At 45.0% G+C, this 25,746-nt stretch overlaps 1 protein-coding gene and 1 long non-coding RNA gene across 3 annotated transcripts in view; one reads left to right on the top strand and one right to left on the bottom strand.

Annotated features, from left to right (window-relative positions):
* Positions 1 to 7,831: 7,831 nt before the first annotated feature.
* LOC135416044 (uncharacterized) lies at positions 7,832 to 9,807 on the bottom strand. Its single transcript, XR_010431420.1, has 2 exons — positions 9,114 to 9,807; positions 7,832 to 8,064 (listed from the first exon to the last, which is right to left on the bottom strand). It is a non-coding gene; the product is annotated as an uncharacterized LOC135416044 (long non-coding RNA).
* A 5,712-nt stretch (positions 9,808 to 15,519) lies between these two features.
* The window catches only part of ZHX2 (zinc fingers and homeoboxes 2), a 76,306-nt gene continuing 66,079 nt past the window's right edge, over positions 15,520 to 25,746 (top strand). For both annotated transcript variants that reach the window (XM_064645781.1, XM_064645751.1), the window contains exon 1: positions 15,520 to 15,640. The gene's annotated coding sequence lies outside the window, so the exon portion shown is untranslated. The remainder of the gene's footprint in view (positions 15,641 to 25,746) is intronic.

The raw sequence follows: 25,746 nt of genomic DNA, 5'->3' as shown, positions 1-25,746 counted from the left end.
TTAGTGAGCACACACTCTGGGAAACATGCACTGAAAAGACCAAGTCAAAATTTAGCTATTTTGGAACTGTTAATGTGAAAAATAGTACTTTATTATAGGCAATATCCTAGGAGACTTCCTCACACACATTCATCACTTGGAGCAGCTACAAGGAGGTTATGCAAACTTTCCATCCTCACATTAATTGTAGGAGCACCTTGGAGTCCCTGCAAGAAAAAGCCAGACTGCAGTAGGCACTTTGCATGCATACAATAAAGGAGACAGTGTGTTCTCTTGGAGTTTACAATGAAGGAGATAACAGAAATAAATAGATGAGCTTTGAAAGAGCAAGCAGCATAGAAAGCATCTAGTGAAATTATAACACTTTGAGTAAGCTGTGAATGCATGGAAATTGCTTTCTAATTGACATTTTTCTGAAACCCAGACTATACTGCTTGCCTTCAAGTGGACAGAGGAGTATCACAAAAACCTTCAGTACATTCAGCACAAGCTTGACAGCTACCAATTAACCCATCCATTAACTGAACAGTTGAGGGAAGAAAAAGGGGCCAGGGCATCATGACCCTCAGTGTTATTGTGCTGATTAAAGGCTCTGTAAATTATGGCTGCATCACCTGTAACAGTCTTCTTGCCTACTGTTTCAAGTTTCTTTGCTGTTTTTCAGTTCTAAGAGAAAAATCTTCTGATGATATTAGAATTCTAAAAAATAAATCTTCCTTCTTCAGTAGGCATAGAAGACTCTTCAGCTGATACATAACATCAAAACAAAGCAGGTTTTTGGGGAACAGACATTTGCTTTTATGCCATTTGCTGTACTGAAATGAGGTTGAGGCTTGTATGTGCCATCCGAGATCAATGAGAGCTCTCCGATGGGTCTCACTCCACACAGCTTTATAAAGCAATGATGTCTTCAGTCTTAGTTTTGAAAAATCTGTATTGCTGAGTCTTGCATTCACTTTATCATGCTGATTTCCAGATTACATGCAAAGCCTTGCATGCAAGTTCCCCAGCTCATGAAGAGAAGTAATAAAGACTGCACTTGCACTTTGAGCAGGAGACAGTATCTTAAATAAAGAAAGGAAAAAAGATGAGGGAGGAATTTACATTCCTCCATTTTATTTTGAACTATAGAAAACAAAGGAAGAGAAGAAACCTGAAAGGACAAGGATCAATTTCAGAAGGAAAGGATATGTCTCAGAGAAGTAGTTGAAGTACTCAGAACAGCACAAGGGAGTGAGAAGGAAGCATGCAGCACAGAGGATTGGGGTACATCTCCTTGGACAAATGACCATCCCACAGTAGGCCTGCAAGGTGCCCCACAGTGCACCCTAGACCATGTGCTGGGTGTTTCCCATGGGTACCAGCTGGGTTTCCCAAGATTCAGATCCAAGAGCATGCCAGCAGCAGGGAGGCCAGAATCAGCACACTTATTACCAACACTCACTCTTTTCCTGTAAGTATATCCAGACATTCCAGAGAAGAGAGGAGAGCCTCTCACCACTGCAAGTTCCACAAGACAAATGTAACATGCTTGAGAACTGCTCATCAAGGTGGTGGATGCAACCAGCTTGGTTCCCTGGGAAAAGTCCATAAAACACAGGAGAGTAAAGTTACATTAAGAGCTTATGGATTAGCATCCATGATGTCATTTCTAGAAGTGCTACACACTTACCACCACTCCCAGATTTCAAAGTGAAGTGACAGCTCTAAGTGCTTTCAAAAAAAACACAGTATAGGATTTTAATATACTTTTCCTGATTCAGAGCATGTGAGGATGTCTCATCATTACATGGATGGGGAAGAAATTGCAACTTTTTCAATGTTTTGGCAGAAAAACAAAACCTAGATTAAAAGATATAAATCAAGATTTTATTAGACAATCTTCAGCATGAAAACCCCTCAAACTGTATCATTTTAGAGAAGTTGGTCATCAGGAAAGGACATTGTTTTCTTTTTTTAAGCACGTTAAAAATGGATGAGCACACAGCCCTCCAGCAGCTCCCAGCCTGCCCACCCTCAGAGGTTCAGTTGGAAAATTGTGCTTGGAAAACATCTACAAAAATGTTGGCAACTGTATATCATCTTTTCCCCAAAAGACCTAATGGGCTTTTATTAACCAAATAGATCAGATGGCTTGGAAAATCCACATCTGTACTGAGCTGCTGAATGGGAAATGAGATCAAAATGTGAAACTAAGAACTTCTGATACTTTTTTCGTGACATTAAAACCAGAGAGAAGAGAAGGAGGTTTAGCTTCTCCATTCCCCCCTCATTCCCTCACCTCCTGAAGCTCCAGCAGAAGGAGGCTGTCAGTGACAGAACAAGCTCCCCATAGGGCCAGTGAGCCCTTTCCCAGCTGAATACATGGGAAAGAAATGAAGAGCTTTGGTTTCCAGAGCCCAGCCCTTGTGATGGTCTCAGTACCAGCATTATACTCAAAGAGACAAATCAATCCTTACAACCCAGAGAGAGAAAGAAAAATATGAACAAAGAACATTCCACTGGTATTTTTTTAAACCAGAGACAATACTTTTAACATAAGGCCTGTTTTCATCAATTTAAATTCATTTTTTAAATACAACTTCAGGGCTTATTAGAAGGAATGTTAAGATTAAACTCAGCACACAAGTTTCTCCGCTCATAGTCTTTTCCCTTCTGGATGATACAAAAAAAATTGCACACTTCCTTTTTTGCTCTGGCAGTGACTGCTGTTGTTATTATTTTCCTCCCTCTCAGCTGATGCTGCCAGTTGAGCATGGAAAGACACACGAATGGAGAAAATCAACAGGAGAAAAGGCTTTTGGAGTGAAAGTCACCTTATATCACTTAAAGTTGCTAGGATTAGCTCATTTGAACTCCTATGGATTTGGGAGGTGTGGTGTTTGCAGATAAATCCACCTTTTCTTCAGTGATATGGTTCTTTCACTATAATAAAGTTTTCACCAGGATGAATTTGAGTTTAGCTTTAAGCTTCCTAGTTCCTCTTGTTGTATGCTAGCACAGAGTGCTCTGTGCAAACCTGAATGTTTCCTTAGCAGTCAAGAAGGCAGGTACTAACTCAAGCTGAATCCCTCAAAATATAACCAGAGAGACCATTTCTGGGATACATAAAAAATTAGACACATGCAGCCCAGAGCAATAAAAAATAATGTGAAGTGGGAGGTGTTTTTCTGTGCAAACAACTGACTATTGAGATGGAAAAGCCTCATTAAAGAAACATAAAACTTAGAACTAATTGGATCCACATAATTATTCAGATCTGCAAAAGTCAAGACAGTCCTGAGATAAGCTTCCTGTATAGTTCTCTTCTGATGTGGAACTGTGATAAAGCACTTGGAGTGAATAATTACCTTATTCCCAGAGCCAGATAACAGGCCATACACAAATATTTATCTTCATCCAGTTATCAGCAGCAAAGCCAATATTGAATTCCTCATTCCCTTCTCCTGTAGTCTGGGTCTTTTAGGGAATGGGCAGGCTTGTAGCCCGGATATAGAAGCAGCACAAATGTCACACTTGTGCCTCATCCCAATGCTGGGGGTCTTTGTCAAAGAGGGAACATCTTGTAGGTGCAAAACTTGCAAAACCAAGGCAAACACAACTGAACCACGTTATGGAGACAGTGGACAACATTTAATCGGCTGAACTTGAACCTCTATCTGGGCCGAGCTACATAAGACTCCCATGCCTTATTCATCCCCTTAGGGGTCTAAAGTTGTGTCAGCCTACAGTCTGTACTCCCATGCTTTACACCGAAAATTACCTCAGTGTTCTCTTTTCATGACTCTTTTTATGTCGGTTCAGAGTATAACCAGTGCATAGGGCTAGTGCCCTAGAGTGCATAGAGCTAATCTGAAAATTAGCTCCTGTCCCACTGGAGTCAATAAGACATTAGCCATTTTGATTCACGGGGACCAGGATTTCAGGCAAAGTGCTTAGGAAAGCAAGAAGTAAGTTGGAAGAGAGGAAAAAGTGCCATCTAGACAGCCCAGGCACTACCTGTCTACTGGCAATAAAGGAAAGCAGTATCTCCTGTAGATACTTCAGCAGTATCTACAGCTGAAACTGCTAAGGTCTGTGGGTAGAAACTGCACTATCCTCCATCTCATGAAACCTCAAGGTTTCCCCCTTTCTCCCACAGCCTACACAGATCTGCAGATTTCACATGGTCCATGATACACTTTGATGATGTGATCACCAGATAGACCGCATTTGCAGTGGTCCTCAGACGAAAACATCACTAGACTTTCTAGTAGGACTCAGGGCAGCTGTAGTTGAAGTGGTGACACTCTTTACACCCATCCGCATGCGTTTCCAGTACCCAGCACACTCAGATCCACTTTCCCCAAAACTCCAAAGTGAGAACCTACTACCAGTGTGTAAGTCAGAACCAGGTAAGAGCACTGCCAGAGGCCCTCCTCAAACCTCTCAGACAAATCTACACTCCTTTCTTCTAACCACGGTACATGTCACTAGTTAAGTCAACAGGGAATTCCCTCCTAACCATCCTGTTGTTTCTTACCTTCAGCATTTGCTCCATCATCTTCTCCAGTTAACTTCTCTCCAGCAATTAATTCACAAAAACCCACTTTGGCACAAGCTTCAATGTTTTAATTGTCCAAAATTCAGATGAGATTTCAGGAGTACCTTCTCAGCCAGCAAGATCCACTGATGTGCTCTCGGCATTTTCCCTGTCCATATGGTGTCAGATGAAGGAATCCAAGAGTCTTACCACTGCCTGTATTTCTTATCAGCTCATTCGCTTTTTTTTTTTTCTGTAGGCTGAATTTTTAATCATGGTTTTCTACCTCAAGCATAGTCGCACATTCACGTGGTCACACAGTTTTCGAATGATGGTGAACCCCTGCATGGCCAGCTTGGTGCCCAGGCAGTGAGACATTGTAGCCATCCACAACCTGCTGAGTCAGCATTGCTGCATCCCAAATAAGCCCCTCTCTGAAATCAATTCTGATTTCAGCTGGGACCTCTGGGCCTTCTCATAAGACAAATATTTCTCCACGTAAGATCTGCTAGGACCACAGATGAAGGTGGACTCGCTGCATTAGGTATTTGTTTTCCACTGCAACCAAGTTGTTTTTAAATCTCTTACAGTTTTTGCAAGAGCATTAGTTTTACCATCAGCTTCAATGGGAATTTCTATGCCAGAGTAGCAGATGAGGCAGTCCACCACACTTTCCTCCACCTTTTTTTTTTAATCTTACAGTACACACAAATATTAACATATCATCCTGATAAAGCTTTGTTTACTGGCGCAGCGCCAGCCCCTATGCAGTGCCTCCTGCTTGGCAGCCTAATCTCCCGAAGTTCGAGGGATGCAGTCCAAATCTCTTAGCAACATTAAATCTCATTCAATTCACTTTGTTGGGGGACAAAATTATTTTGCTACTGCTGTTTGCCAGTCTGCCATATACAATATGCCATCCAGCAGTCAGGCCATTCAGCCTTTAGATATAGCAAGGAGGCACAGCACAATCCAGAACAGAAGCTCTGGCTAGACTGGGCATCCTGAGCTGCAATGCAACCCTTTAGCCAAAAACTCCATCAAGTCCTCAGAAAGGTCCACAGTGGCAACAGGTCCAAGCCACTGCTTGTGTTTTAATGGCTTCTGTTGATGGCCCCTGTGGTCTGCACCTAGCAGAGACATCTGTTCCAAGGCATCATTGCTCTCCCTTTGGATTCATATGCCATCCCTGGCTCAAGAGACACTGGTGCAGCAACCACCAAAGAGATGACCAACACAGCCTGGCCCTAGACTGGAGCCGGTCAAGTCCCCTGCCCACACTAAGTGTATGTATATACATCTCCACGTGGCACTGCTCTATGAATAAAAGGCCATTATTGCCTCCAAGGGGTGCTCTTTTGTACCTGTAAGAAAGCAGGGAAGTGTATGAGGATGTCTTCCAGGTCCGCAGAGAAGAAAAGGAAACTACTACTGAACTCAACTAGAAAATGCTGGGTGCTGTACCCTCCGGGAAGTAGTGGGTTAACATCAGAAGCCTCTTCTATGTGTCATTTTACACAGTATTTATGTTTAATTGCAACATGTGAATCTTTAATTACAAGTCTAAGACATTAAAGGGAAATTAGTTTAGTCCAAATTCATTTTCTTTCCAGAACTAGTCAAAAACAACCAAAGAAGCAGTAATTTGTTTCCACCACACAGCAGGTGGCATTATATCCTTCATTAAATCATAGAGATATGACTAATATTAATCTTCATTTGTATCACTATGCATCAAATTTGGTATCCATCACACCAGCCTTAGCATACTAATTATTTTTAAATGTATTTCATTAATGTGTTAAGACATAAGTAAAAGCAGTGAACAGGATCCAAGCAGGAATCAACCCCTCTCCCACCTCCCCTCCAGACAGTAGATCCCAGCACTTCTCTGAAAGGTCTGCACCACTATTAGAGCCTAATGAAAACATACAGAAAATCTACACTTATTTTTCATTCTATTGTTGACTTCCAAAAACCATTGCAAATAAATTCAATGTGTTGGGGAAGAGGGTACTCTTATCTTCATATTTTTTAATATTGAAAGGAGTCATTCTGAAACCAGATGGTAATTTTACTGTTCATAGGCAGCAAAATGAATACTTTTATCAGTTACCCTCTTAGTGTGTCCCCTCTTTGCCTTTCCTAATCTTCACCCTGTATTGCCACCCATTTATTGTAAAATAAACTCCCATCCTGTCTGCTCAGTCCTGGATGAAACACAGTTGCTGGAAGCATGACACTAAATTTAATTTGTGTCTCGTAATGTAAATGTACCCAGAGGTTGAAGCAACAAGCACATGTTTTTTATAAATCAAGTTTTACATACAGTATCTTTTTTTCCCCGGACACTCTGAAAGTGCAGGAAAATCAGTATTTTAAAGGGAGCATATAAGTTGAGTTTGACCATCTCTGTTGAAAAATGTCACTATAAATTTGTCAGTGAACTAGGGTGATATTTGAGGTGGCTACTGTGACAAAATATTTTGCAATGAGAAAGCTGCCTTTCTGGGATTTTCAAGATCAGGGAAAAAAAGCATTTCCCTTTAGCTGTAGCAAATACACATCACCTAACCTGTAATTTACCATGTTATCCAGCAGCTAGCTTTGCAAATCCAGCTTTCCAAAACTTAGAGAAGCTATTACTAGCATGGCCTTGCAGCAAAACAAAATCCCAGAGTTACCCTGGCATGCAGGGAAAATCTATGTGCTGAGGATCTAAGGGCACGTCTCTTACTAAGAGGATGATACAAACTCTCGGCTGAGCCCTGGTAGGATAAAGACTCCAATTTGTTTCTGTGAGCACTGTGATACTGCTTTTATATTTCTGACAGTGCTATAGATGCACTTTTCTGTGAAAGCAGGAAAATTCCTACTGCCACTGCTGAGATACAGGTAGGTCTTATAAATATTTACCACAATACATAGTAAGCCCAACTGAGCCTTCCTCCTGGTGTCAGCAATGGGGTGAACGATGTGCAGCACAGCTAAGCCAGTGGGTTTAGACTCCAGGGATCTGACTGTGCCATGGGTCCCTCGGGTTGGCAAAAGTCACAAGAGCCCCCATGCTGGCATTGATTTTTATGATTGCTTGACCACAGCCAAAGCCACTGGAAACCTTGTCTCCAGTCTCCCCAAGCCCTGTGTTCCAGCAATAAATTGGGGTAACCACAGGGGCTGATAATATGAGTGTGCTGTAAAGCTTATGAAGTTAATATTTTAAGTACCTTGAGACCCTGGTATAGACAGAGCTACAGAAGGATTGTCATTTTTGAGCCTGCACAGCCAAAGACCAGCAAACTGATAATATTCACTTTCAGAAAAGAGATTTTTATCTTCTCACATTAAACCTGCCCAGGGTAAACATGCTTCTGTCCTCCCGCTGGTAAAATATGTTGCCATAACTGTTTAGTGTAACATTTGACCTGTTTCTCTTGGATCTTCCTAGATTACGGTCAAGCCATTTGCACTTCAATAGTTCAGGGGCTGCACTGCATTTTCTGGGGCTGGAAAGTAGCTCAGCTGTAAAAACTTGCTGGAGGCTGTAAAATGGCATAAAGAGGCTAAGCCAGGGAGTATTTTTAAAGACAGTTTTGGAGGGAGAAAATCATTATACTTGATTCCTTCCCCTTCTGCCCCTCTTTTGGTTGTGAGCCTAAAAATTATGAAGGTCTTCAAGGTTATCTCTCCAAAATGGCTTAGAGACAAAGCTACAGCAACCATTTGCCAGCTCTCTGACTCAACAGGTGAAGTAGAGAGTCATCAGTGCAAAATTAAATTGTCTGATCAGTATAACACACTGGTGCTATATTGACTCTATATGTTCAAAAAGGTACAGGGAGGAGTAGATATGTGAGGCCTGTAAGCCTAATGCACCAGCTCTGCCATAAGGGACAGGGAAACTAAGGGCTGTGTGCTCCTCTATCACCATACAGACCTTGGCACAGCAGACTCACCGTGGTCCCCTAGATTGTACCATCCTACAGAACTGGCCACAAAGTCTTAATACCTGAAAGTCTAATACTATGAAAGTCTAATATTTCTCTGCACAGCGTGCCACTTGGAAGTGCATCGTTTTTCCCAGATTCTCTCCTCCCCTTCCCAAAACACCTCTCAGCTTTGTTAATATAATAAATAAACATACTATTTAATAGCCATGCATTGTTTAAATCCTCATAAACAGCACCATGTCTATTCAGCAACAAATAAAATAGACAAATTAGGCTGCCTGTTAACTTTCCAGGTCTCCAGAGAGGTGGCAAATTGTACCACCAGTCCCTCTAGAATTGCCAAATATCCCCATCAATTCTGTTTACACCATCAGTCTAAAGATGCTCTATTCTACTGTAAGGGACAGATAAAGACACATTCTGAAACACACACTACAGTACAGATAAATATACAAGCTGTCTCAGTGAATTAGTTACATGTGCAAATAGCTTCCTGAAAGAGCAGGCTCAGTTTGACAGTGAAGTTTTGATTCAAAATCAGCAGGAATCACAAAAAAAAAAAAAAATCCCCCCTGCTTTGAACCAGGGGCTCTGAACCAGGTCTTTGGTTAATTGGAAATGGATAACACTGGATATGGCACCCGCTGGGCGGTCTTTGGTGGCTAATCCACTCCAGTTGTCCACAAAGGCTTCCAGTCTTGTCACCCTTCATGCCAGACTCAGCAGGGAGGTGAGAGATGAATGCCTCAGAAAGTCAAACCACTAACCCCAGCTCTGTTATCTTCTGGATTGGGTCGGGGCAAAGCCATAGGGGAGCATAGGTGAAGTATGCATTGCCACCGGCCATGCAGCACCTGCCTCCAAATAGGTAGAAGAGATTTTGGTCTCTAGCACTTTCAATCTATGGATACACGGGAAGAAAAAAAAAACAGGAAAAAAAGCCTTAAAAATTCCGAGGATTTCTATTGAAATAGTGACATAAACTGGTGGGAAAGACTTCTCAAAGAAAGTAACTTTCTCTAGGGAAAAAAATACACGATTTTTCAAGTGCATGCCCCCCCCCCCCCAGTCCTAGCACTAAAGTCCTCTAAAAACCTCCAGAGAGGGTTTTAGCCTGGCTTTTAGGCCAGGCCAAATCCCATTGGCTTGTAGCATAAATCCCACTTTTGTTAATACAGAAGTTGATTTTTATTCCTTCTGCCAAAGCAACCTGGCCTGCCCAGTCCCGCAGTGAGGTCATAACTCAGGGCTGATCACATCACAGCACGTTGCCATGGCGATGCTTGAACTGTCACAAAGGATGTGCGCTGTGATTTCACAGCAGATGGGCTGTGAGGGAGGAAGCCCTCATTTAAATTTTAAAAATTGCTTCAGTAATTAGCAAGAGCAATAGAAAAAAAAAATCGAAAAGAAAAGAAAAATCCCCAAATTACCACTCTCAGCAAAGGTTACAGGATTCACGTGGGATCTGCAGGCCATCCACAGAGATGGCCAGGCTGCTGCTCCAAGTTCACTGAATTCATCAGCTCTTTGGGTCGCTGATAGGTGCAAAAATGTCTGGAGCCTGCCTGGCTACAGGAGGCCCAGGGCAGCGGTGGGCGAGCAAAGCCCCCCTGCGCGTCGGTGCATTTCAAAGCACGCCGGCACCGGGCCAGCGGCCCTTCGCAGGGACCTGATGGGAGTGGCAGAGGGCAGGCGGAGGCTGCCGCAGGCTTTATTGAAATACAAACTGCCTGACAGGAGAGGAGGTGTGACTTCACAAGTTTTTATCAAGGCGTTGGCTCGGTTACTTCTATGGCCCTTCTTAATACAGCACGAGGAGCACAGAGTCACACAGATGTGCTTGCACCCTGTCAGGGACAAGGTGGGGTGTTATCCCTCAAAGGTAAGAGAGAAACACCTCGGCCCCCTAATTCTCACAGCTCAGAAGCACTGATCCCACAATAGCCTACACTGGCCTTGTCCTGCATCCTCATCGGCTCTCTCACAGAGTGAACCCATTCCCACCTATTGTCCTGGTACTTGGGAACTGAAACGGACAGTGAACAATGGAGGCAGAGCAGATGCTGTCAAGCTTTCCAGACAGCCGTGGTGCAGCCCGGCTCCCTCCTCAAGCTTCTCCATCCCTGACAGAGGTGACCTTGATGAAGCAAAGCCTCGGGTCCCCATCCGCATGACCTCCAACATCTCATTGCAGAGATGCCAGCATCCCCTAGCTCACCACAGCAGCTCTCTTCCACATCACAGCAGCTCAGCAACCTCAAGGCAGAATTAAATGTCTCTCCCTTCTGCCTGCAGCAGACAATGCACGTGGTGTTTCAGGGACCTTGGGCTGAGTCCTCATATTTAATGGGGAGAGCAGACTTCAATGCAGTTTGTTCCTTGTTCATTCAGTGACTAACTGTTGATCTCTCTAAGAATAAGCCAGATGGTTCCCGTGATAAGTGATCAGCTCTCCTGGAGTTTTTGAAACAGAAAAAGACAGATGCCTGCGTGCCTCTTGCCAGGACCCATCTTAAGCTCAGGCGATGAGTGCAAATGCTTAGGGAGGTTGTGTTCAGGGGATTCTCTCCATCCAGGCTTAGCAACTAATCTTCCCCATCAGCCCTTCGTCCTGAAGGGGAGGCATCTTGCCTTCTTTCAGCTTCCCCTGGCTTAAGAGCACTACAAATCATAAGATCAGCCCTTATAATTGGATCAGACTTTGATATTGTTTTCCTTTTCCGTGCATTTATATTAACATCTCATTTTGCAGACAGCACATCTGATCGGTGCTTACTACTTCAGCTTGTATTTGCACACTCTGGCAATTGAGAACACTGACAGGAGAGATAAAGCATTTTAGCAAAGGAGAAAGTTTGTTTTGGGAAGCTGTTTTAATGGGGTGGAAAAAACCCATCAGGTTGAGGAATGAGTGGCAAATATACAAGGCTAAAGAGCTTTGTTTCTCAGCCACTGATGCAAAGGGCACCAGTCAAGCACCACTTCCTGCTCTCAGCACAGTGATCAAGGTCTCCACAAGAAAGGGAAAAAAGGTAACAGTGTTTGCCTGCTGACTTCTTTTTAATTTGTTTTTACCTCAATTTCTACTTCTGACTGTAGAGAAAGTCTGATTCTACTACTGAGCTGGCATTAAAAACACCAAGTGAGAGCCAATGAATCACTATACCCATGTAGGTTTAGAAGAACAGGGAGGAGAAGAGGAGTTAGGAGCAAGGTGTAAAATTAGCAATGGAAGCTGAGCTTGGTTCTTCCCAAAACCAGCTCTAAGGCAGTAGCCTAGGGCTGGTTCACCTGCCCTGGAAGAAGCAAACACATCTGTCTCAAAGCTCACAGCTTCCCCATTTGCTGCTATGTCTTGTAGGCAAAAATCCACTTGATCTCACAGGGTTAGGCCAGCATAAAAATGAGCAACATGTAGGCACGCACTCAACAGAAAACAGTACTTTTATTTACATGCCTCTGTTGTGGCTCTTAAAGGATGTACATTCCCTTTGAGGATATTTATGAAGTCTCTTCAGAGAGAAATTCGGAGCTGCACCTCCAAGACAGGGAATTAGATCTGTAATGCTGACTCAGCCTGCAATTTCATAGGATTAAACAGTCAGAAACAAACCATTAAGCTGAAAAAGATGGAAATGTATGTGACAATACATATGTCAGACACTCTTCTCCTCATCGTAAAAAAAATATCAGTACACATTTCATTATCTCTGACCAATGTCTTATTTCACAGACAAGTCTGAAACTTCATCTGAGGGCTTTATGAGCAGATGTCACTTTAAATCCAGAGATAGTGCACAAAGGGAACAGAGAGGGCACTAGATTTAAAGCAAGCAAGTGCTCTGCTCTCACTTTCCTGGAAATTGTTCATGTATATTCACTGTGTTTTGTAATCAGTGTGGCTTCCATTGTGTTATTAATTAAAAAGAGAGGCCTTATGCAAAAGAAATTTAAAATTGCAAATTTCCTTTTGCATATTCTGTAAAAGCAATTTCCATTTTATGTTACCCTGCATCATGTTAATGTTAGGTTTTTATAAACGAATTACATATTGAGACTTCAGAGTTTTCAGATTGCATTCATCACTGATACTTTTTTTTGCATGATTTCCCCAAGAATCAAGGCTTTTGTAATTATAAACTCTAATCTTAATCACAGTTCTCCCCTCCCTCACTAAACTTTTTATCATTTCTCTTAAATTCAATTAAATTCGATAGAATCAAAGCTAATGGACTAACTACTAACTACAAGTTTCCTAAAAGAGAGCATCTGGGTTGAGACACCACACAGCCTGATTGTCTCACTGCTCAAGATTCAGAGGAGATATTCAATGACCAAGTTGAAAAACACTCACAAAAACAATTTCTGTCCACTATATTTTGCACTTTGATGTGAGAAAATGCCAAGTCAGACACAAGCAGGTATCCTTAGACTTAGATTTAGATCATACAGCCTCTCTAGCAATAATACTGAATATACAGGTGCTCAAAAAGTTGTCCTTAGTTTATTCATTTAGGATGGTAATAACAACTGCTCCAATTTTAAACCAATTGCTCCAATTTTAAACCCACATCCTCCTCATTTTAAATACAACGAATTATGTCTCATCTTTAATGACCTTCCGGCTCCTAATTTGTGTGACATCATCCACAGTTTTGCAGAAGGCGGCTGAGTCTCACTGCTGGCCTTACTTGGTGCAGGGATCTCTTTGGTCTCAGGTTAGAACTGTTTTTGTTACAACCCGGGCTTAAGGTCTGAAATCCCACACCCGGCTTCCATTGACGGCCCTTTTTTGCACTTGAAAGGCAGAATTAGCTACCATATCACCTAATCAGTCAAAGACCCTTCTGCATTTGGAAATGCAAAAAAAGTTTAACAGGCCTTAAAGTAAGTGTCAGTTAGGACAAGAGCAAGCAGATGATTTTTCACCTGCTTTTCCATTGATTTGCCCTTTCAAGAATATTTTACACTCAAAAGCATAGTAGTCTTATTAACATTTAGGCTTTTCTTTTTTCCAAATCATAGAAAAGGAATTTAAGACAGTAGGAAAAAAGCGTATCCTGTGGAAAAATATCTTTGAGCCCTAGAATAACTCTTCCCCTCCCACCTTTCACCCCGAGCATTCAAAATTCAGAAACATTTCCAGGGATGGGCAGCTACTGAAGAGTTAAACAACATATAATCACTAGTATTTATAAGAAAAAGGAATAAAAAAAAATAAAAAAACTCCACACACAACAAAAACCCCCAACAACAACAAGAAAAAAAACAATTCTAGGCAGGAAAACCGGAATTTGATGAGCATCAGCAAGCTCTAATGGGCATCTTCCAGATGTGGACAAGTGCAGAGGGGATGCTCATGCCCCTGGCTTCTCCCTGCCTATCAGCTTCGATCTGAAAAGAACAGGAAAAGTTAGCAGAAATCTCGGGGCTGGTGGCAGCGAGGAAGGAATCCATCCTGTTATCAAATACTTACAGAGAGAGACTGTACTCTGTCAGGCAGTCGAAAACACGCCTACTCAGATAAGGGTATCCCTGCAAAAAAGTCTTTTGACACTGCTTTGACATATTTAAGTTCTTCCGCGATTATTCAGTTACAATAACTTAGAGCTCCTCTTCTGACATTCAAACACGAGCCAGTCCCCCAGTCCTTCACGGGGAAGGGAAACAAAATGCCGTCCAGCGAAGTTTCTCAGCTGGGTTAAGGGCTGCAGCCTGGCCACCCCGCTGGCGACACGGGGGAGGGAGAGAGCCGAAGCAAGAAGAGATTTAAAGCCTGTGGAGCTTTAAGTACACAATTAAAAGATTAATCTAATGCGATCTAGTCAAAGATACCGCATCGTAGATAGTACACCCTTGAAGTTACAATGAGATTATGCCACTCTTAAGTCCTACTAGCCTGGACTTATTGGAAGATCTGCTATCTAGTAGCAAGATACAATCGGTAAATGATTTCTTTTAATTAATTCACTGAAGTAAACAAAAAATAGCCTCGGTTCTATCTGTCTACATCTCTTTGGGACAAAGGCAAAGAGTTCAACGACAGTTTTAAATTGGGGAAAGGACTCCTGCGATGCAGCAGAGGAGCACAGATTGCAGGAGCATCCCTCGGAAATACACACTACCTTCTGCAAAGCAACAAACAACCACCGCCTGAAGCCCACCCCAAAGAGGATGGCTTGGAAAACCTCTATCACAAGCAGAGGATGAAGAAGTGCCTCCCACCTCCCCAGGTAATCTGCCCCGTTTCGGAGAGGCAGCCTCACGGCAACAGCCTCATCCAGCCCCTCGGGATCCCATCGCTGTCCCTATAGCAGGGGTCCAGCCCCCGCCGTCTGTATAGCAGAGATGCGATGCTGAGATAGTGGTCCCGTTCCTACGTCCTAGAACGAGGGTCCAGCCGCTGCCATCCCCACACAGGGAGGTCAAGCCTACGCAATACTGGACCGAGGGTCCTCACTCCCAGTCCCTCTACCAAGGGTCCACATCCTCCCGGCACCGGGGCCGAGGCGGGGAGGGGGGAGCGCCCCCGCTGCGAGCCCCGACTCCACCCGGAGGATCGGGAGGGTCCGCGTGGTTCCGCTCGTGGAGCGGGATGGGAAGCGCGGCGGGGACCGGCGGAGCGGCCGGCGATGCCACCGGGAACGGGCCGGCGGTGTCACCACGGGGGCAGCGGAGCCCCCTCGGGCAGCGCTCGGGGCACGAGGCCGGGGGGTCGCGAGGGGGACTCGTGGGGCTGAGCGGGGGGAGGCGCGGCTGGGGCCGGGCGGGCGACTGGGAGGACGCAGCCCCAGCGCGCAACTTTCGGCCGCGCCGAGGGACCCCGGCGGCCGCGCCGGCGGTGGTATCGTATGCAAATACGCAGGCTGACGTCAGAGATCATGTGGGGTTTGGCGTAGATCCCCGCCGATCGAGGGCTCTTTTTTTTTCCCTTTTTTTTTTTTTGCCTTTTTTTTTCTCCCCCTCTTTTTTCTTTTTTTTTTTTTTGTTTTTCCGCGGCGGGGCCGGGCCGGTGCGTGCGCTCGTGTTGCCCGCGGGCCGGCGCGGCGGGGGCGGGGGGCGCGGGGTCCCGCGGCCGCGGGCGGCGCACGGAGCGGAGCGGCGGGAGCGGAGCCCCGGTGTCCGCTCCGCCCGGGACAGTCGGTGCCGCCGCCCCTGGGCGCAGGTAGGAAACTTCCCAGGCGGGGCCCCCCCTCCCCCGGTGCGCGGCGCTCCCCGCCGCCCCCTCCCTGCGCTCGCCCCGGCCGCTCGCACCCAACTTTTCCTCCCGCAGGAAACCGTCCGGTTCCCGGCACTTCGGCGGGGGCCGGGAGGTTGGGGAAGGGGGAGAACGGGGGGGAGACCGCCGGGAGTGGGAGCCGGGAGGGTTGTTCGGGGTAGGCTCTTTAATTTTTTTATCTATATTTTTAATTTTTGGCCGTGCAGCCTCCTTCCCCTCGCCCTTCTCGCGCTCCCCGCCGCCTCCCGATCGCAAGTTTGGGTGAAGGGGGGGAAAAAGCGGGAGGAGGAGGAGTGGGGGGGGAAACATGTCTACGTTTGTCTATGTCGACATCAGCAACACAAAATATGGCGTCCGCTTTCGACAGGGCGTTACGTAGAGGCGAGCAGGGCGATTTTGTCAGCGCGGTCCCCGCCGAGGAGCCGCGGGCTCCCGGGCCGGGGGGGCAGAGCCGCCCCGGGGCGCAGGAGGGGCCCGGCGACGCTGCCGCGCGTGGCTCCACGCCCGCGGCCGGACTTGGCAGCGCTTTCCTCTGGTTTAATTTTTGATTTATTTTTTTCCCCCTGCCCCCACCCCCGTCGCTGCCAGCCCCTCTCCCGCCCGTGACGCCGTGGCCGTGGCGCGGGGCTCGCTGCCGGTGACTGCGGAGCGGCGGCACCGAGCCGGGACCGCGGCGGGGCACAGCCGGGCGCCCCGCTCCATCCCTCCTGCACCCTCGGCGAAGGGCTCTGCCTTCCCGTAGCATTTTATTTTCCCCAGAATAAAGGGAAGTTTGGGGAAACTCGGGCTTTGGCACGCTGCATCCACTTTTTTTTTTTTTAATGAGGAGTGACTTTCCCGTTTGTTTTAGCCGGTTTCCAAAGCCATCACAGAGCCGTCTCCTTTTATTTTCCCCTTCCCTCTCTCCCTCTGGGATGAAGGGGACAGGGAAAGACAGATTTCCCCCCCCTCCTCTTTTCTAGGCATAGAACTTGGAAATGATGTAGGGATGTACCTGTCTGACTTTGGGGTATCCCCGTGCCCAGCTCTTTCCTGAGCACTTTTGTTCGCTTCGAGCCTGGGAATCCCTCCAGACGGAGATGGCCGGGGGGGCGGGGCATGGCTCTGATTTCCTTGGGCTGCCCAAGCACCTCTCCGATGGCGGCTCCCCATCCTGTCTCACGGCAGGTGCTCCTCTGAAACCCCGAGAGCTTGCGAGGGTCTTGCCGTGCAGGGGAATTCAGCAAAAGTTTTGGGTTGTGAGGTGGAGAGCAGAAGGGGAGAAAGCATCCAAAGAAGTAGGAATGGGAGGGAAGAGGAGGACTCTTGCAGGGTGGGAGGGTAATACGGTGATCAGGATTGCTGGGCATCAGCAGCTCCTGCCCGCTGGGTCCCGCAGCAGTGCAGGGAGCAGCGGGTGAGGGTGGCAGAGTGTGCAGTGCCTTGAGAAGCTGCACCTTTGGCAGCACAGGGGATTTCCCGCAGCAATACCAGAGTCACAGCGTAAGGCTGTCAGCTATGCAAAACTTTTGATTTGATTCCTTTGTCCCACAGGTGTCAAATCCCAGTTCAGGAAGGGATTTTAGCACATCTTTTAGTGAAGCAATGAAAATCATCTCATCAACAACAAAAAAGTCTTTCTAAATTGGGGCTGAGAAGTAAAATATCAAATGCCTCAACATGATTATTTTACAGCAAATGATGATAAATCATTGCCGTGCTCTGCTTTGTCATTCAGCTCACCTACAAATAATCTACAGATAGCTGGTCAATGAGTTGCCTCTTTTAAAAAAAACCTACAGATTAAACTTTATGCAGGGTTTGTCATTCCTGGCTGGGGCTGGGGTGGTCGTTCAGGCACAGATGTGACATGGGAGCTCTGATGTCTCTAGCAGAAGCCTCGTGCATGCAGTCTTACTGGGAAATGGCATGTGAAGTAAGACTGCTATGTGCTGCCATAGTTTTATTAGACTATTAGATGAGTAATATTGTTGTTAAAGAGGTATCTGTGACTGAAGTGCTTTGTGAGTGTAATATATTTCTGTCCCAGTGAAGCCTTTCTAATGTAGATGTGGCTTCAGTATGTTGTATGGACTCAGCAGCTCTTTGAAACACAGAATTGCAAATCGATCTCCGGGTCAGGGAAAGCAAGGTGCTGGCCAGCAATTGGGAAGAATATGAATGCTAAGAAGCCCACGCATTTTTAAAGTTGTTGCTGGTCCTTGCTGTAGTTCTAACCCATCTGCATTTATCCCTTCAGGCTTCTGTAGAAAGAAATGGCCAACAGCTGTCCCATGTTGTCCTCTCTTCTTGTATCTGTGATGAACTCAGTGGTGGAAAGCATGTATAGATGTGTATAGCTCAGTGATCAGGCCAAAGCCCTTGTGATTACTCACCTTCATAAAATGACATTTTTCCTGCCTGTCCACTCCAAAAGTTCTGTCAGAGTTTCATCCCACAGGACATTTCTTGCTGTCAGTGTTTGAAAGTAGATCACTCTTTCCAATCGCTTTGTCTCAAAGTACCACTTCTTTTTTCCTTTTTACTCTAATTACAATCAACAATTTCTAGACAGTGTCTCTGTAAAATCAATAATCCATTATATGAAACAGCCCAAGTTGGCAGCATCACGTTTTGGTTCTCTCTTGTTGCAGGGGGGAAGTTTTATTATGTTTTTATTAAAGGTCAAAAAAAAAGGCCAACATTAAATATAGCAAACTTACTGGCTTCTTTTTGCATTTTCAAACCAGTTTCAAACTGCTCCAGTCTGGAATGAGAACACAGCAGGTTTTGCTCATCCTTGTAAAAGACAAAGATTTTAATGCCAGGCATGACATCACTGTATTTGCATGTGCAGCATCTTCAGGTTTTATTCCTTTTTACTTTGCTATTCCTTTTTGCTTTGCTCTAACTTGGATGATCCTCAGAAACTGTCTTTGGAGTCTCTTCTAGTTGGGATGTTTTGACCCATGTCTAAATTATTTTTTGTGTGTTTGCTTAAGGAGTAAAAACATGTACTGAAAATAAAACAAAATAGTATTTTAATTTGATTTTTTTTAGAAACAGACATGTCACAACTGAATTCCCTGAGATTTCAGTGTGGCTGTCAGATTTCAGTAAAGCTGCATTTACATTCTTTGTGGAGTGTAGTTGTAGTTTGACTTTCTTTCAAGCATGAGGACAATTCAGCAAGTGTGTTCTTTCCCTAAAAGTTACTGCACATCTGCATGATGGTATCTGTTCGTATTGAAAGTAAGTAATAAAATAGGCATTAAAATAATCTATAAATGCTTTAACTTAAAGCCATTAAAGTAATTGCTGCTCTTCTATCAAGGTGTGTTTATATGTGTCAGGTCAGCTGGAACTAAAATTTGTGGTTAGTTTATTTTATCAATCCTTCAAAAATGGATCTGAAGTTTACTGGATGTCATGATACAGTTCAGTCACAGGGTAGAAGTATTTGTTGGGTTTTTTTTTTAAAAGCCAAAAGAGTTGTTGATTTCCAGAATGTTCCAAATACTTTTCATACAGGGTAGTATTTGAGAGTTTCATTTGCAAAGGTGTAGCAAAATGGAAATAAAATGAATTGGGCCCTCAGAAGATGAAGAGAAGACAGTTAAATTCCAGCCTTACCTTCCAGAGGCAGCTCAGAAATCACCAAGCCAGCCCTCCCTCCCCAAAACTGCCATGCCTTTGCAAGTCAGAAGGGCTGTTTGGTTGACTGTTTTGTTTTAAAAAATATGCACTTGGGGTTGTGGCAAGAAATGTGAGTCTGGATCTAAAATGATGCACTTGGCAGGGTTTCCTCAGAACCATGAGACCCTAAACTGGTTTCTAAAGTGAAAACTGAATTTTCCATAAGCTGTTTTTATGTAGAATGACCAGCACTGTGAGTCTATTGGTGAAACCAGGAGATGAGTGAAACTGAGGGAGAGATGTGAAATGATGTTGTGTATTTAGCACTGAAGAGGCCTCAGATGGTTTTTGGTAATGAGCAGAGAGAGAATAACAGGCAAGCAGAGGAGGTTTATATGTTGGTAACCAGGAGGGGACTTTAGAAGAGTCCTCCTAAGGGGGTTTGTTCTGATAGATGCAGAGTTGGGTTATTGTGCAACATCCCCTTGAATTCATGGATGAGACTGCATGAGCTGACCTGCAGTGGGCAGTGCCCCGAGTGGGGCTGGCGGTGGGAAGGCTCATGTCAGTGCTTGACAGGGGAGAGTTTGCCATCTGGAGGGCCAACAGAGAGGGGAGGAGGGGTCGGGAAGCAAATGGGGAAGAAGGTGATCTGTAACACCTGCATGGTTAGAAATCGCACATCAGGAGTGGAGGGGGGTGAGATGTCAGCGAGTTTGGACAATGTTTGGTGAATTGTCCAGGTATGCAGGTACGAGCTGGGTGGTGAAAGCAGGGCACGGGTGAGGAATTCAGTGTAATTCTGACAGTGAGCCTCCCCAGCTACATCTGCTGTTCATGTCTTCTCCAGACTGTTGTCCAGTGTGGATCTGATCTAGCTAAGCAAAGCCTGGTCACCACTTGCTTGCCTCTCAAATTAACTTTTACCAACATTTTGAGAGGAATTTGCGGATCCCAACACCCCTCACCCCAGCCTACACAGACTACAGGTTAAATAGAGCCATGGCCCAGGCTCACCCTTGGGCTCAGTTTCCATCTGCATGGAAAGCTCTGAAATCATGTAGTCTTCTCTGTCTTCTGCTACCTTTTGTCTTGCAGCTGGGGGAGACCTGCTGGCTGCCCAGCCCCTGGGGCTGAGGGTTCAAAAGTACCTTTAAAGATCGTCTCATCCATGATGAGCAGAGACATCTTGCACTACACCAGGTTGCTCAAAGCACTGTCCAGCCTGACCTTGAACTCTTGCAGGGATGAAGCATCCACAACTTTGCTGAGCAACCTGTTTCACTATCTCACCACCTTCATCATAAAAAATTTCTTCCTTATGTCCAGTCTAAACCTACATTCTTTCAGTTTAATACCATTGCTCCTTTTCCCGTCGCTACAGGCTTTGGTAAAAAGTGAGCATGCATGTATTTATTATCTCCTTAGACGGGGTACCCAGAGCCTTGGAGCACACAAGCCCTTTGGTCGGGTCAGCATTCTACAACCACATCAAGAACTTTCTCCTTGGGTTAATGTGATTGTGGGTTTATCCTCCCAAACCCTGTCACAATAAGTGACATTGGCAGAAATGCCACTTTGCTGATGTAACAGCCTTTCTCCTTGTGGTTTTTGCCACCACAGCTGCATCAGTGAGTGACATGTCATGCCCTAGGCTGATACAACCACGTGATAAGTGTTAGTGGTACAAAACTGACATGTGTCCATGCAGAGATGCCTGTTGTCATGTGCTTGTTCAGCTCTTGATGTCTGCACATCAACCCTCCTCTCTGGGAAACCCATGTTACTGCTGGAGTTAAGCCCAAGTTACACCCAGACTTCCCTGCAGGTGGAGGCAGTGGAGCCTCTGGGTCACAGGAGTGGGCACATCCTGGTCCAAATGCAAGTGGTTCTGTACATGCCATGGAGTTTCCTCCAGACTGGTGTTGTCTGACCATGGTGTAGTTCAGTTCACTTGGAAAACTCTTCCACAACCTGAAATTCATCTTATCTTCCTGAAAAATATTGCAAGATGAAAAGCAAAGTTATTTGTCTTGTGTTAGTCCACTTAGCAAACCCTTAGCTTTGGGTTTGCAAAGAAACAGCCCTCTGCTTCTCTCCCTCCTTTCTTGAGACATAGATATATATCTTTAGTACTATTTTTTAACCTGCAGCATTTCCATGCTGTGATTTACAGTGTTGTTCCAGTTGGCATGGATGGAGGGGACGATTAATTTCATGTGAGCAGTGGGAGGCGTGGGATGGGAACTTCTTGCACCGGTTTTCATATCCTCTCACAGGCCTGAAATCTTGGGATTTTCTTCCCTTTTTTCCCCCCATTCTTCCTGTCCTGACCTTATTTCCCCTCTTAAATAATTTTTTAAACTTGCAATCTCAAATTACCTGTTGATTTTGGCTTCCCTTTTGTAGTAAATTGTCTTGTTCCCACAATTTTCTAATAAGTGTTAAAACTGCATATTTCACTCGCTGGAGCTCAAAACAAACAAACAACAAACAAACAAATGGAAAGAGATTTTCTCACTTTTTTGAGTCAATGATCATAACTGAGGAAGCCTTAGGTTCAGTGTTACTTAGCCTCTTGTCCAGTGTCATGAGCAGAGGAAGAAGTCTTATGAGCAGAACTGTATAGGGAAAAATGTGAGTCCTTTTTTTTTTAAACAGAATCTTGTTATTTGTGGTTTGGGGTTTTTTTTAATAGCACCCAAAAAAAACAGGTTCTGAGGTGCTGCTGAAGGCACCCTCAGAAGGGTTTAGTAAAATACCAATATTTCTCAAGAACTCTGTGCCCCTTCCCTCACCTCCAATATATGTGTTATTTTTCTCACTCCAAGTTTATTATATTTATTTTTTATATTTCTCAACCTAATTTCATGCTTATTAGTTTCAGTTACTTTATGTTACACTTTACTTAGATAGCAGAAGTGGAAAAATACTTGTTCTTTTTTCTAAATCTTATTTTCAGGACGAAAATCCAAGAGTATACCAGCTGGAGGTAGTTAAGTTTTGTAGGATTTCAAAGAGTGCCAGGATGGAGGCCTGGGAAGTGATGCTGAGAGGCTTTGCCTCCCCTCATGCCAGTGAAATCCAGTACTAAGCAGACAGCGCCAGCATCTCCGAGCTTTGCTGCTGGGCAGGCAGAGCGCTGCTGATTCACTTTTGCACAAAATAAAGGAAAGTCCTGGTGGTTCTGGCCTGAAGTGTTTTTGAGGATATGCCTTCCCCGTCCCTCTTCCTGCTGCCCACCTCAAGAGCAAATATGTTTTGTTGTGGGTTTTTTTTTCAGCATCCTCTTGAGCCCAAACTGTCAGGCACCACAGGGAGTTTTTCCTTGTCTTTTGTCTCTGCAGAAACTGATTTATTTAAATGATATGCTGGGAGCACACGGCTGTTACAGGCTTTGGTGCTTGTTGTCTTCTGAGCTTCGGTACAGTTTCCTTGAAAATTGTGGAAGGAAGGGTTATCCCTGAGAATCATGGTTTCCCCTGAAGCTGTTTTTTTCTGCATTTTTCCAAAAAGATTCCCCTTCCTGGTCATCTGAGAATAATGGCATTGGGTCAGGCCTGTTTATTTCCATGTGATTGAAAGTGTGGAAATTGTTTCAGTGCTCACCTCCCTTCTGGGGAGAGCACTTGGCTGCCTGGCTAGAAGTCCACATGGCTGTCACTGCGCCCACCCATGGGATTACTACACCAACACCCTCCTTTTGCTCAGGCATAGGTAGTTGCAGAGTCCTTTGTCACTCATTTATTTACCATCTGGCATCCCCATGTCATCTTTTGCAGCCTGTCACAGTTACGATGCAGCTTTTCATTATTGTCATGTCGTACTCGGTACCGGGAGGATTGATGACTTCGCGGTTGCAGGTTTTTGAGGTGTGTTCCTTATCTCTCAGGCCTTGGCAGCCAGTTCTTTTTGAGAGACAGAAGCCCTTTTAACCTGGGCTTTGACCTAAGGTGCAGGTCCTCCCAACGTGTGCTCGGGTATTAAGGCGCCAGCTCCACCGTGTTACCATTTTGAGGGCTAGGTTTAGTTTTCTTTGAAAAGCCAGCAGTGATACGACGCTAAAGAAGCTTCATGGCATTTTCACAGCAGAGAAAGTACCTGGGGTTGCTGCATGGGAGAGTTGGCAAATACAACAGGGTCCCTGACACACCCGGTGGAGGCTGGGGAGTGCAGGGGCTCGTGGCCACTGAGGACCTGCAGGATTTTTCCCAACTGGTGGGAGTAGGGAGTTCCCAGGTACAAAAGGTGATGAATAAATTCAACAGCTGCCTTAGGAAGCCTTTACTTCCTCTGCCTGTCTGGGATTCTCCAGCATAAGAGAAGAATCGGCTCCTCAGGTGTTTTAAAACAACTGGAATGACGAGGAATAATGATATGTTTGGAGGGAACTGTTTTCTTAGCTGCTTTTAAATTGGCATCTTCTCTTTCTTTAGAGTTGGAGCATCCTCACAATTTTACTGTTGCTAAAGCAGTTTTCACAGGATGCTCCTCCTCTACGTATCTGCCGGCATCTTGTCTGTGTGCCTGGCAGTGATGTAAAGAGGATGAGGTGGTTTGGGAAATACTGCTCAAGGCGAACACAAGTTTGAAAATCCACAGTTAATCAGATACAGGGAAAAAAAAGTGTTGGCTCTCTGTGAAGGATTTTGCTTTCAACCTTAAGTATGCTTGAAGTGCCTTAAATTCTGTTTGCTTGTCTTATTATCCTGGATCTTAGCCATATCTGTAAGTACCTTACTTTCATGTTTTACCTTATTTTTACATGTTTGCTCTCTGTATGATGGTCCAGAGGAGCGTGCGAACACTCAGTGCGTGTCCAAGCCAGGAGAGGAGTGTCACAATGTATTATTTATGCTGAAAAGAGCTTGTACATGGGGATGATCTCAGCTCCGGCCCCATCTCTTCTCCGGCAGCAAATCAGAGCACTGAGTTGGTGGATTTAAAGTTAATCTCCTGAAATCTGAACTACTTTTTGCTTGCTCTGTTCTTACTTCTTGGTGAGCAGTGGATGGTCTTGTTCTCACCTCAAAGTGCTCAGGGGTGAGTGCTTTCAGCCTCGGGGTGTGCAGCCCTAACATGCCTGTGGTCATTGGGCACCAGACACTCTTTGCCAGCTGGCCACAATTTCCTGCTGAGCCCTCTGCACCTCTCCCACAAAATTTCTAGGGGGCATAAATATAGGGTTCTTTTAAAAGAAAAACAAAATCTAGAAACTCCTGTCTGTACCCTCTTCACAGTTTAGGAGGAAATACATTGTTGAGTGCATGCTTTGCATTTTTAATTTCTTTGTGGTATCCTCTTCCTTCCCCTCTTCCCTTACCTGCCTGTTCCCACCCTGACATCCCTTTGGAGGGCTCTGTCTGCATCCCAGCAGGGAGCCTGCTGTGGCAGGGTGCTTGCAGCACAAGGAAGGCACCTTTCCATCTGCAGGGAAAACACTGTTGTGATGCTTGATGGAGTGAGGGATCTGCTTTGAAATGCGCTGCTGAACATGAAGCACTCAGTGAAGAGTGTGTGAGGTACTTTGCAAGGAGATACTTGGGTATTTAACACAAGGGCTGCTGCATCCCAAAATTGGTGGTGATGTAAACAGTATGCAGTACTGTATGGCAAAGGATTCGTGGCTGTTTGCAGGCTGCTTTACTTTCAGAATGTAGCAGACAGCAAGAGGGGATGGGAATTACCACATGGCCTCTGCCACACTTTGAACTTCTAGATGTTTTGTGTGCAGCAGTATGAGATGTAGTGTGCTGCATTTTGGACATGGTGCGTTTGCGCAGGAAAGCTGAATTTGTACCTGAGTCTGTATTGATTTCTGCAGCCAAGGTTTGAATTTGATCCTGTTTTTCAGTTAGCTGCCTTGGTCTTGAGACATCCTTTCCTATTTGCCTCTCACTGGCACAAGCAGTAGGACCACTGCTTGTGTTTTCATCTAACATGCTTCACTTATTTTATTTTATGTTGGTTTTTAATCTGCCTGCATTTTGGTCATCCCTGTGTAGATAGGGGTTTTATTTGTTCCTTCTCGCTCTTGTCTTGACACTTTTACTGAATCTCAGGGTGGAGGCTGCCATATGTTGCAAGGTCATTGTTTGGTTTGTGCATCAAGGCACTGCTGTAACATCTTCTCAAGAGTTCCCATGAGGAGCTTCTGGCACAGGTTGGCTCAGAGGCCCTTGTTCTGCTCAAATTCATGAATGCTGGTCTGCACAGCAGTGGAGAAAGACTGTGATTTGCCACCCTTTATTATTGGTCTTTAACCACCTACAGATACTCACCTTAAAACACTCTTCATGTTTTTATGTGGCCACTTGGCTTTTTTGGGGTTGCAGCTTGACTAATTTTTGGCTAGTGTATGAATGGCCCTTGTCCCTTTGCTGTGTTATAAAATCAGTAAAAAGTAAGTACTCTTAGGGTTGGAAACAGAAAGTTTA

The sequence above is a fragment of the Pseudopipra pipra genome, chromosome 1 (genome assembly GCF_036250125.1).
Source record: "Pseudopipra pipra isolate bDixPip1 chromosome 1, bDixPip1.hap1, whole genome shotgun sequence".
Classification (NCBI taxonomy): domain Eukaryota; kingdom Metazoa; phylum Chordata; class Aves; order Passeriformes; family Pipridae; genus Pseudopipra; species Pseudopipra pipra.
Note: the sequence above shows the minus strand (reverse complement) of the source record. Positions and strands in the feature narration are given on the sequence as shown.